Genomic DNA, 12,338 nt, shown 5'->3' with positions numbered 1-12,338 from the left:
CTCGTTTGTAGAGCCGGTTGGGTTCCTCGAACAAGCGGTACACCTCTTCTTCCTGGCGATACAGGACTCTGGGGACAATTAGAACTTGGACACAAAAGTCAGTAGAATGGTCGAATTTGTCAAGGAGTACACATGGGCTTACCCCGGATTCGTGACAGACCCACATTCCCGATGCAGCTGGGATCACCCACTGGAACTTCCCTCCCTTAAGTTTGACGAATTCCTTGCAGACGTTGCCCATCTGCTTTGCCAAGGTTGCATTGCCAAAGCATTTGCCCTGGCCCGTAACCTGACTTAGGGTGATACCTCTCCGGGGGGTGTCCCATCTGCATTGGCGTGGATTGTTTGACTTTGAGAAGATGAATGGGAGATCGAAGGCAACACCTTCGTAAAAAGGGGGTTGTGCATCATAGCATAACCAGCATGATTCTGTGAAGTTCGGGTTGGATTGGTTTAACGATAAGAAGGTAGCATTTAACACGCTTAAGAATGGACTGGAGAGGGTTGGTTTGGTTAAGAGATCGGATGGGGAGGCTAGTTTCGACCTCTGTGTTTCGCTGCTAGAACTACCGTTAGCCGCGATCTCTTCCCTGGGTCTACTCATTACTAGAACCGGATTGGGTCCGACTGATTGGGATATTGAGGCTGGGAGTCTGATAATTTGTATGTTCGCCCAGATGCTGCGGCTAGGGAGATGAGCATACGCTGTCCACACTTTACCTGTGGCCCAGGCTTCATGGGTCGGCTGCAGGATTGTCATTATATAACCTGTGCAAGTGTGCTGTTTCAAGCCTCCGGGCATAAGCGCATACCCATCTCCGTCATATTTTGGTTCGATACAGCCGTGTGGAGTGTACTTAATTTGCAGGAACTTATCAGGCTGTTGAGGCGTCCATCTATTGCTTATCACAATAGTTTCACACCCCCAATATCCACAATATCCATGCCCTGGGTAATTACAATAACTTTTTCCTGGGTTGGAAGCAGGGCACCAGTACATCCCAAATACTGTTGTCTCCTGAAATCTGGGGTGCCCTGTATGCATGGGAAAAATGTCTTTTAACCTGAACTCGAAAGATGGGATGTCAGCTGTAACAATTTCTTTGATGACCCCCTCACCTGAGAGATGGCGTAGAACCCACCTGAATGGCTGGTGAGGGTAATGTTTTGTGTCTGCTTGTCCTCCGCCTACTAACTCTAGAAACAAGATTACACAGAGATACCGGTGCTGCTTTAATTTTGATGGCGCGAGCTTCTCAGGTGATGTCGGGTTGCTCGTTGGCCTCTCTCTCTTTCCCAGTAGTGGGGCATATGAGTTTCAGGGACGTCCAATGATCCAGTCCTGCGAACAAAGTCTCACAATTCTCATGAGTTTCCCTATGAAGGTCTGGTTTGATAGATTTGAGTGGACACCATTTAACATCCCCGTCTTTTCTAACGGCCGCATATCCCCGCCCCGTGAGCACTAATCTCCAACCCTGTTCCCACTCCCCTAGTTCATTTTTGATCACCACCCGTGGGCCTTCCTCTAGTGCCCGAGTGGCCCAGTGTCTCTGAGCTGGACTGTTTGTTTTGTCCCCCCTAGGGAATTGATTTAACGCTAGCAGCGCAGTTGCCAGCATGCGCGCCTGGTCACCCGGGGGAATGGCATTGGTGAAGCCTTCTGCCTTTGCTAGCACTTCCAGCTTAGTTTTCAGAGTCTGGTTTGCTCTTTCGACGATGGCTTGCCCGGTGCTGTTGTATGGGATGCCATGCACCAAGGCGATGTTCCATTTCGAGGCAAATGCTTGGACTACCTTTGAGATGAAGTTTGGGCCGTTATCTGTTTTGATCTGTTTTGGAACTCCAAGCCATGCCATGGCTGTTAGCCAATGTTGGATGGTCACTTTGGAATCGGTCTTGAGATGCTGTGTGGCCACAATCATGCCGCTGTACGTATCTACGGTAACTGCGAGCCACATTCGGGGTTTCAACAGCTGACATTGTGTAAAGTCTGTTTGCCATATTTCTGAGGCTTTGAGGCCTCTGGGGTTGACGCCACTCAACCACAGTGGCGACTTCTGGCAGTGGGGGCACGTAGCGACGACGTGCTTTGCGTCCACAGTAGAAATCCCGCACCTTTTCGCAAGCGCTTTAGCTCCGATGTGAAGGGATTCGTGCAACTGACGAGCTTCTTTCAGTGTCCATACGCCCTTTGCGGCAGCGTCAGCCTTGTCGTTGCCTATTTGGTAGAATCCTTTGATCGGGTCGTGGCTGTTGACGTGGATGACTGATATGGTGCCTTTCCGTGAGTAGAGTGCTTCCTCCAGCATTGTTGCCACTGTGGACACTGACACACCTGGTCCGGACATGGCTAGGCAGAGCTTGGCCACAAATATGGAATCAGTCACAATGTTAAGGTGTTCTTCTGGGAACAGTCCGCACGCTAGCACTACAGCTGCTGCTTCAAGCTGTTGGACCGAAAGCGTGGGGTCGGTTGCCTTGACACATTGCCACTGTTCTCCTGACTGCCATACTGCCGCCGCAGTGGAGGTCTGCGATGATGCGTCCGTGAAGATGGTTGGTCCCGCCCGCGGTCGGTCAAGTACTTTTGGTGGGAGGTCGATATCAATGACCGTGAGCAGCCGAGTCCAAGGGGGTTTCTCCGCGTAGCGAATCTCTCCTCCAAAGCCTGTGAGGGCCATGGCTAGATATTCCAATATTGTTGTTGATTGCGCAGAGAGCTGTTTGTGGAGAGGCAAGCTTATCTTGGAAGGTTCGATGCCCAGATGTCTTAGGGCGAGTTTCCTGCCTTTCATGATGAGGCTGCAGAGGCACTCGACTCCCGGGGAAAAGGCACGCGACGGTTTCCCCAAAACCACCCATAGTATTGGTTGGGCCTTGTCGGGGGGTCCTTGGGCTAAGGCTCCCACTCCCCCCTTTTTTGTAAAGTGGACATACAGATCGACTGGAGCACTTGAGTCCCATCTGGCGAGCATGCTCTCTGACATCTGACGTTCGATGAAGTTGAGCGAGCTTACCACTTCCGGTGTCAGGGTTTTTTGCTCCCATGGGTTCTTCCCTTTCAAGAGGTCATTCAGAGGGTCCATGACCTCGGGAGGAATCAGGACGATGTTGCGGAGCCACTGTAAGGACCCTACCAGCTGTTGCATGTCGTGGAGCGTCTTGATGTCTCGGCGGATTTTCATCTGGGGAGGAGTTATGTAGGAGCTTGTGATTCCCACTCCTAGGAAGGTCACGCACGGTCCCCTTTTTATCTTTGCGCTCGCTACCTCAAAGCCATTTGTCCTTAAGGTCTCGGAGATGGTAGACACCAGCTGGTCCACTTGTCTCGTGGATGGTGCGGCGATCACGATGTCGTCCATGTACTGCATGATGGTTACAGTCGGATTGCTCTGCCGGACTGGTGCTAGCGCTCGGTCCACGGTGATCTGGCAGATAGTCGGGGAGTTGAGCATTCCTTGTGGAAGCATCCTCCATTGGAAGCGTAGGTTAGGCCGCTGGCTGTTTGGGAAGACGATGGAGAAGGCAAAACGCTCCTTGTCGTCTTCGTGCAGGGGAATAGAAAAGAAGCAGTCTTTGATGTCGAGCACTGCACAGGGTTGTCCTTTTGGTATCACAGAGTTCATGGGCAGCGAAGTTTGCACAGGGCCCATAGGCTGGATTCTCTTGTTCACTTCTCGCAAGTCGTGCAGAAGACGAAAGCCTTCACCAGATCGCTTAGGTATTACGAAGATCGGAGTGTTCCATGGACTCGTGGAGGGTTCTATATGATTCTTGTGTAATTCACGGCTAACTAACTCAATGAGGGCAGTCATTCGAGGCGTTGACAAGGGCCACTGTTCGACCCACACTGGGTCGGCTGATTTCCAAGTCAGTTTGATGGGCAATGGCGGGTACGTGACAGTGGCCCTTAGAATAAATTTGTCACCCTAACATCCAGCAGGGCTAGGGCATCTCTCCCTAGCAAGGGTGGGCAGTCCGACATCACATATGCAGTGAGGGTAATAGTTCTTCCTGGTCCTTTCTCGGTGCAGAGGGTTATTGCCACGGGTTGGGTGCTCTTGTGGGCTCGGGACAGCCCTCCAATTCCGCCCACCATGGAGGCTACTTCTAGCTTCCATGGTCGAGGCCAATGTATGTCTGGGATGACGGTGACATCTGACTCTGTGTCCACCCAAAAGGGAAGGCAGATGGCCGAGTCGTCGGAGCTGTTGTGGAGACGACACACTGCCCACACGATCAGTGGGTGTTTCCCCACCTTCGCGGCGAAGGCCACCCATGGGTCCCGTTCCCATGCTTTCATGGCCAAAGCCACCCAGGGGCCTCGGCCCCAGGGAGCTGTTCTTGGTATTCCTGAGGTGCAGATGGGTTCGATTGAGCCATTGGCTGGGCGACAAAGTTGGTCGCTCCCTGAGGGGGTGGAGGTGGTGGGCATGAAAGCCCTGTGCCCCATTGGGGGTTGCTGTAGCTGGGCCGCTGCATGTTCCAAGTGGGAGGAGGCTGGATACGGCCCGGCTGCCCCCTCCCTCTCCCGTTTCCCTGATGCCTGGATCTGCATTCCCTAGCTAAATGCCCTTTCTTTCCACATGCCCAGCATGGTCCCCTGGGTCTCCCCTGGCGTGGTGGAGCAGCTGCTGGTGGGCGCCCTGACTGGGGGCAGTTTGTTGCCACGTGCCCAGCTTGGCCACACTTAAAGCATGCCATGACACTCGTTATTGCAGTGTGAACTGCTGCTTGAATGGGAGCTAGGTGTTCTTCCTTTGCAACGTGTCTGATCATGGCAGCTAGATTAGACCCTTGCGGCAGTGATCTTAAAATGTCCTTGGTGGCTGAGTTGCATTGCTGGCGTAGGCACTCTGCCAGCACAGGACCCTTTGCCTCTGAGGGTAATGTTGAGGAGTCCAAGGCAGCTTGTAAACGATCCACAAACTGAGTGAAGCTTTCACTCTCACTCTGCTTTATTGTGGACCAAGGCGACGGTTTGGCTATTACTTTGGAAGCAACGCGGATGGCTTCTCGGGCAGCACGGGTTGTTGTCATAACCTCATGTGCCCGCAAACCCTCAGCCTGTGCCTGAGGGGTGATCATTGTAGGGTCTGTGCCCATTAGCCTCTGTATGCTGGAGCCGTGCAGTGGATGGTCTGCCCCTGTTACCAGGGCCAGCTGCTTAATACAGTTATCCTCCCATTCCTGCTTAAAAACGATCATCCCTGCCCCATCAAAAATCATTCTGCAAGTCTGCTTAATATCAAAAGGTAACATGTCATCCCCGCCAAAAACGCTGTCAATGAGTGTGGAAACCATGGCAGAATTAATTCCCCTATCTGCAATTGCTTTAGTAATTGCCTGCACGTCTTTCGGGTTTACCGGGGAATAGGTCCTTTGATTCCCGCCGGCTCCCCCCACCCGAACCGGGAACACCAGTTTCGCCTACGGAGTCCATTCAGCACACGCTATTTTTATTTTACGCCAGTCTGTAAGCGGAGTTCGATCTTTCTCTGGTATCCCCTTCACCCATGCAAGAGCGCTGTGGCTAGTGACCTTATATGCCGCTGGTCTCCTTTTGTTAAAGCCGGAATCTGAGTCGGAACTTTCCGATCCCCTCTCGAGGTCGGAGCTCAAGTCCGAGTCCGAGTCGGAAGTCGACTGCCCGGACGTTTCCGGGCTGCTCTGCCTTTTTCTCGGGCTCCGGCCCCGCCCCTTCTTGCGAGGGTCGGGCCGTTCCCTCCCCCTGGGGTCCCCCCGCCTCCTGCTGGGGGAGGTCCTTGCCCTATAAGGACCTAAAGTGAACTGAGCACTCTGATTGGTCTTACGCTCCTCCGCGGGGGCCGCCCCGTCCCCCCGCTCGCCCGCGCATGCGTTGTTAAGCAGGCTGACTGCATTTCCGCCCCCCGTGTTTTCCTTTCCGCCCTGAATACGCGGTTCGGCGCCATTCTCAGACGCATATGGAGGGGGTGCGCTTTTATCCACCCCGTCGGGGTCCCGCGATTTCGCCGCCTCCCGCGCTTCCTCCGTTAACCCCCGCCAAAACGCCCGCGCACGTTCCCCCCCCTCTGATGGTAGGGCGGTCTGCTCGGGGGAATCCGGCGCTCGCGGTTCCGTGGTGCCGATCTGATCGAATCCCTCCGTGGTTTGCGTTGCCGCGCCCACCCCCAACTGCGGCGTGGCTAATAACCAAGCCTGCGCGGCTTTCCAGGTCTCCTGTTCTTCTCTAGCTTTCTGCAGAGCCTGCATGACTCTGCCCCATGACTTTAGAGCTTTCCCTGAGCCTGAGGAAATAGTCTCCTCGGCTAAAACCTTTGTACAAGTATCCCATATCTCCGGATGGAGAATACCCACCGGGCTCTCTATCACCCCCAGCTTAATAAGTCTCGGTATAGCAAGACATAAATCTTTTAGCTTACAATCAATCCCCCATTGGGCATGCATCTGAGTTACGACCTTCGCTATGGCCTCCATGGTCCACGCTGGTCCGGGGGCTGCTAGGCCTGCTGTGCAGCCGCCGGTCCCCTGTCCAGGCGGAATCCCGAACTCCGGGCGCTGCAACTTCTTCCCGGGTCTCGGCACCAGATGTTGCCCTTACGGCGTGGCGACCTGGTTCGAAGGGGTCCGGCACGGTGACCCAAGGCCCAGGGTCGCTCGGTCCAATGCTACATACACCAATGTGGTGGACAGCAAAATGGCGTTTATTGAGGGGTCTTAGGGGGTATTTATGGCTTGGGCAGTCTGTGTCATTTCCCTCTGCTCACGTCCGGCCGGGTGGGTACAGAGCAAAGGTCAGCCTGCAGGATGAGGGGGGCCTCCTTATCTACCCGTACAGCCCGAGATCTTCCGCACGCAGATCCCTGGCTCTCCACAATCAAGCTGTGATTGAGCATGCCCACCATAGGCTCAAGCAAGTCCTGGCTAGGCAGAGCAGTTCAGCAGCGTGGATGACACTGCAAAAAAAGATCTGCAAAACCCTGTTTACTATCATTTTTTTTAATTGTTCATTTGAAAACATGAGTCCTCCGGTAGTACAGCATTTCCATAGTAACAATCGGTAAAAGTTGTCACAGCATCCACCAGTTCTCATTAAGGACCCAGAAACTTGGGAAACCAAGAGTCCTTATGAGCTCGTCACCTGGGGGCGTGGCTACGCGTGTGTATCTACTCCCTCAGGCCCTTGATGGATACCCCAAAAGTGGGTAAAACCTTTTGTCCCCAAAAATCCAGCTCCAGCAGACAGGGATAAGAAGCAAGCAGCCGTCGCCTCAAAGAGAAGACTCTGCCAGAAAGAGGAGGAAGAATCTTACTAAAAGAATTAGCTACATTCCAGCAGAACCCTGAATTTTAATGTGTTTTAAAAATGTTTGTTTTTCCTTTCAGAGAAGAAAAGCTACCTCCCACCTAATCTCAAGATGAGCCCTGTCCGAATTGTCATCCTGTTAGTGCTGAGCAGTCTGACAGCTGCATGGATTGCCCCACAGTCACGCCAAAACACCTGGGTGACCCTGGCACAGACGCTCCAACAGGAAAATATATGCCTGTCCACTGCAGCAGCGAGAGATCCTCTGTCTACCTGCCTGGTAGGGATTCCATTGCAAGCTGGAGAGTTTACAGCCAAGTTTGACACACCTATGCCTGACCCAAGTCCCAAATCACACAACCACACAATATCCATCAGTGGCAGGCTGTAACGATTAGGAACCCCATAGAGGAGTGGCTGCCAAAGTTACCCAGAGCTGCTCAGGAACCCCAAGAGTTAGAGCCGTTGGGTTCCTTTCCTGCACCATACTGCGTACACTTTGTCTTTACCCCACTTTCCAACACCAAACCTTTTAACAACATACTACAGTATTGAGAAGAGTTCACTGCCAGAAGGTGGTGTAAGGTTTTAAGCCGTGTCACAGCAGATAAGCCATACCATTCACATCCCAAAAGCCTCCCTGAAGGTTTGTTTTTAATTTGTGGGGATCGGGCATGGGCAGGAATCCCTTCTCGGCTTTTAGGAGGTCCATGCACCATCAGGCGGTTGTCCCTGTTGACACCCAACCAAACCATGATTGGCAAATGGACTTGAAAAAACAATTTGGTCAGCAAAATTCAGAAGAGAAGCATTGACGATCTAGACCCAAATTGTGATTCAGAAATTTTTCATTGGGCAAAGCCAAAGCAAATCGCTGTATCCCTGTTCTATCCATGGGTTGCAGCAGCCAAAGCTCTAGGTGAATTGGGTCACCTAGAGTGCTGGATAGTCAAACAGGCAAACTTAACACCCATGGCCATTAGCTCCCTCCTGGAGGACTAGGAGATTACCAGGCAGGCCACACTCCAAAATTGTGTGGCCATAGATTTCCTCCTGCTGCTGCATGGACATGAGTGCCAGGAATTTGAAGGACTTTGCTGCTTGAACTTAACATTGAAAGCATCCAACGTCCACGTAGCCCTCTGAGAAATGAAAAGCCTGATCGGACAAGTCAAGCAGGAATCCGAGGACTGGTTCCGCAGACTGTTCAAAGACTGGGGACTCTTGGGGTGGTGGGCTTCCATAATTAAGACAATTCTGTTGTTTTTTGTTGTTCTTTTTCTAATCATGTTAGCATTCAGAATTCTACGTCGCATATTTTTAAAAGCTATCAACGGTTTAATCTCCACTACCTCAGAAGTCAACGGCACAGAGTTTGTGGACCTAAAGCAAACTGACAGGTCCGCCAATCATAAGTGGTGGACCAATTCATAATCTGTATCAGAAATTGGCCGATGCTTTTCCTTTAATTTTTTTTAACAGAAAAGGGGGAGGTGTTGTATTGCACTAAATTGTTATTTAGTTGTTTCCCACTGGGTGTTTGATAATTTGCACAGTTCACATGATTTCGATCCTATCATATCACATGGTCTTCCCCTTCCCCCCCTAAGCCTCAATGTTAGTGGTCTCTTCCTGGTTTGCCCTTCTCCTCACCCTTCCTCACTTGTATCCCATTGGCTCTGGCCCCCTTCCTCTGCCCCCCCTTCCCCGAGCTTAAAATACCCCAGGAGGAGACCCCCGCCCTCTTTTTCACCTGGGAAGTCATCTGGACCACCTTGTGACTCCTATCTAGGAAATAAAATAGGACTTTGTTCCCAAGAAGAAAAGACCGTCTCCATCTTTTGCTTTGGTTCTATGTAAGACTGTAAGGGCTAAGGTCCATAGCTAGCCAGATTGGACCCGAACCGCCCCTCAGTTCAATCTCACATGTGGCTTCTTCTTCTGGGACTGTTCAGCTTTGCTCCGGTCTGAACACCAGACCAATGCCAGGAGCCAGCAGGGAGGCCCTGGGACATCGCATCCCTGCTCCAGAACTCAAGAGAAGCCAAGCAGGACTCTAAAATCCACCAGCTTTCCTTCCAGCGAGAAGGTTTAAATATTAGCAGTTATTCTTTTTTTTTTCCCTGTGCCTGCATGCACTCTGTAAAATAAACTTTATTTTTCACTTTCCTCCAAGAAATTCCTTTCAAACTGGTGGGAGAAGGACTGCCAAAATCTGCCTTTTCCAGAGGATACTTTCCTTTCTGGGTGTTTCCTCCTAACTTGTCTCAAACCAAGACATTCATATAATGCTGCATATAAATCCAAAGTATGGGAGCTAGAATACACATCTTAGTATGTAGTGGGCTACAGGTTGTGAATCGTTAAAACCAAAAATCATGGACAAAGACTCTCTAATTAGTCAAAGTTAAAAAGTGATATGTTTATTACACCGGCGGGCGGCATGGGGGAGTCATCCCTGAAATGCATGACTGCACCACACAAGGATTTTTGCCTTCTATTTATTTCCCAAAATAATACATATTGTGAAAAACGCCAATCACTTGTTTTAAAATTTTAAAAGTTTAAGAGTAATAAAAATTAGAGCAATAAGAATTTGGACAATCAGAGTTAGGACAATAGAAGACAATAAAAAGCAAAGAAATGCAGATGTCTGGATGCTTTCCTAGGGCAATTAAGCCTCAAAAAGCACACCCGCTAACAAAGGATTAACCCTTAAAAGCAATAGCCTGTTGCATATTCATATATCTCATACATGATGTATAAATTCTTTTCAAACAAAGGGTGTTGTCTGGTTATTGTCAACTTCTCCCCCTTAATACTGTTGGCTCCTCACAGGCGGGAAGGAGATGGAAGAAAATTGGTCTTTTCTGATAAGGAAGTAATAATTCTTCTCTTGGGGATTTTGGTGTCTTGTTGCTGTTATCTCTGTGCGAAGAATTTCTTGATTATCTCATCCCTTTCTTGAGCTACTTTAAAAAAGTATCTTACATCACATAGTTTCTATTTTAATATTATGTTATAGCCTAAAACTATATTTACACACTGTGGGAAAGACATTCTGTGCTGTCCTTGTGAGCTAGCAGGGCCTCCTGAAGATAAGGAGAAGCCCTATATCTCTCCTGAAGGAACACCAAGGTCATTACCATGGAGACCAGAGGAAGGAGAGAAAGTTGAGAGATATGACTCTGGCTGGCTTGCAGAGTGACGTGGCTCCCTGGTCGCCTGCTGGGAACTTTGTTTCTCTTTTATGGCCAATGGGCATTGTATATGTGTTAGATGGGTGTAAATATCTGGAAGAACTATGAAAGCTACATTGGTTTAATAAATTTCTCTCTTGCACCCTTTTGATGGAGTCGTGTACTTTTGTACTATGTCGTGCTCTATAGCGACAACACACTACTTAAAAAAATACAGTACTACTAATTAATACAACATAACACATAGAGCATTCCTTTTTAACATCTGCGAAGACCCAATCATGTAATATGTACTTTTTACACATATGCATAACCCCAGCACCTCCCATCCCCTCTTTGTATTAAAATGAGGTTATTAGTCCTTCACGCGTGCGCAATTCTTCTCTTGAATTGGGTCGGTGGTCTCGAATTGGGTCAGTGGTCCCAGGGATGAAGTCAGGAAGGTCTTCATCAGGTCTCTATGACCCTCTGGCATGATCCAAGGCCCCCTGCTTCATGATGGATTGACAGAGTCCAGGTGCTGGGCATTGTTCTACTGGTTTCAATATGTTCCTATAATGGTTCACTTGCTCCACTTCTTTTTACAAATGAGCTCATAATATAACAATTAGCTTTAGTTTAAGCATCTAATAATCATTAACCTATCGTTGGTGTATCTAACTTCAATATGAATTGGTTCTAACTCTCGGCTAAAATCTTAACCCTTTAAAATCATGATTCATTGTATATGTGCAGTTTTGCTCCCCTCAATACTTCAGCCTGTGTTGGGGAGAGACAACCACATACTCCTTGCTCCCTCCTGGAGACTTTGATCTTGAAGACATGCAATTGGCAGTCAAGCAAGCGACCAGTTACATTCTTTCTGCTGGTTCTGGCTGCTGTTTTCCTTAAACCAAATTAAATCAGTAAGAGAGCAATGACAATTATTTTTTAAAATTTGTTTAGGGGAAAGGGAGAGGGAATATGGGCTGCCATGAGATTGGTATTGTCACACAGCTGATTTGATTGTGCTACTCCTTACCGCAGAGGCATTACTGAGTTTATGAAGGTTTCCTTTTGCAAGTGATAATAAACCTAACAGCTAGCCACAGCTTAATATTTTTTCTTGCACTGCATATGTTCACTTTTGGTCCTTAGATTATTTTTCTCCAGTCTCCATCTGTTCTTTTGCCTTTGAGGTACTTTAGTTACCATGGAAATGACAACATCGTCCAGATGGATAGATGTGGGATTCACATTCTCTGAACCTGAGAGAAGCAGTGAGAGAAGCAGAGAAGAGAATGATCAGAACAATTTTTATCTCATTTGCTGTTCCTGTGTTGTGCCAAAGTAGAATGCAATATAGAGATTGTTTACCCAAAGTGATGGTGTTTTGTTTCCTCAGCCTATCAGGGCCAAGCACGTGTCCAGACTGTCAGTCAGGAGACAGTCACAAGATTTTGTTGAGTGCTTGTGCAGTTTCAGTTTAGATGATGTGTATAATAGTGTAATATAGTATAGAATAATATAGTATAATAAAGTAATTAATTAGCCTTCTGATATCAGTGGAGTCAGATGCATCATTCCTCCCACCAGTCGGGTGAAATTTCACCGATAGGTAGAGCTTTGTGCAGTGTAAAGTTGGTTTCCTACATAAAGTGGTTTACAAGGTATGGGTATGACTGACAAAAATAGAGTATTTCATTTGATAGCTTTTCATGCTTTAGGTGGGCAACAGTGATACTCATTCATGCTCGTTAGTGCATGAGAGATGAGAGGCCTGTTCCAGGAGGGAACATGTGCTTCATTTTTGCTCTGCCAGATGAAATCTTCAGTCTTTCATGACTGATTCCTTTTAATCTTTAGTT

The 12,338-nt window shown here is 49.0% G+C and overlaps 1 long non-coding RNA gene across 1 annotated transcript; it reads left to right on the top strand.

Moving 5' to 3' along the window:
• The first annotated feature begins 5,976 nt into the window (after positions 1-5,976).
• On the top strand, positions 5,977-10,638 carry LOC118701500 (uncharacterized). The gene is made up of 2 exons (XR_004982533.1): positions 5,977-6,062; positions 7,372-10,638. It is a non-coding gene; the product is annotated as an uncharacterized LOC118701500 (long non-coding RNA).
• The last annotated feature ends 1,700 nt before the right edge of the window (positions 10,639-12,338 follow it).

This window comes from Molothrus ater, chromosome W, assembly GCF_012460135.2.
Source record: "Molothrus ater isolate BHLD 08-10-18 breed brown headed cowbird chromosome W, BPBGC_Mater_1.1, whole genome shotgun sequence".
Classification (NCBI taxonomy): Eukaryota; Metazoa; Chordata; class Aves; order Passeriformes; family Icteridae; genus Molothrus; species Molothrus ater.
The sequence above is the reverse complement of the archived record's forward strand: the minus strand, read 5'-3'. Positions and strand labels throughout refer to the sequence as shown.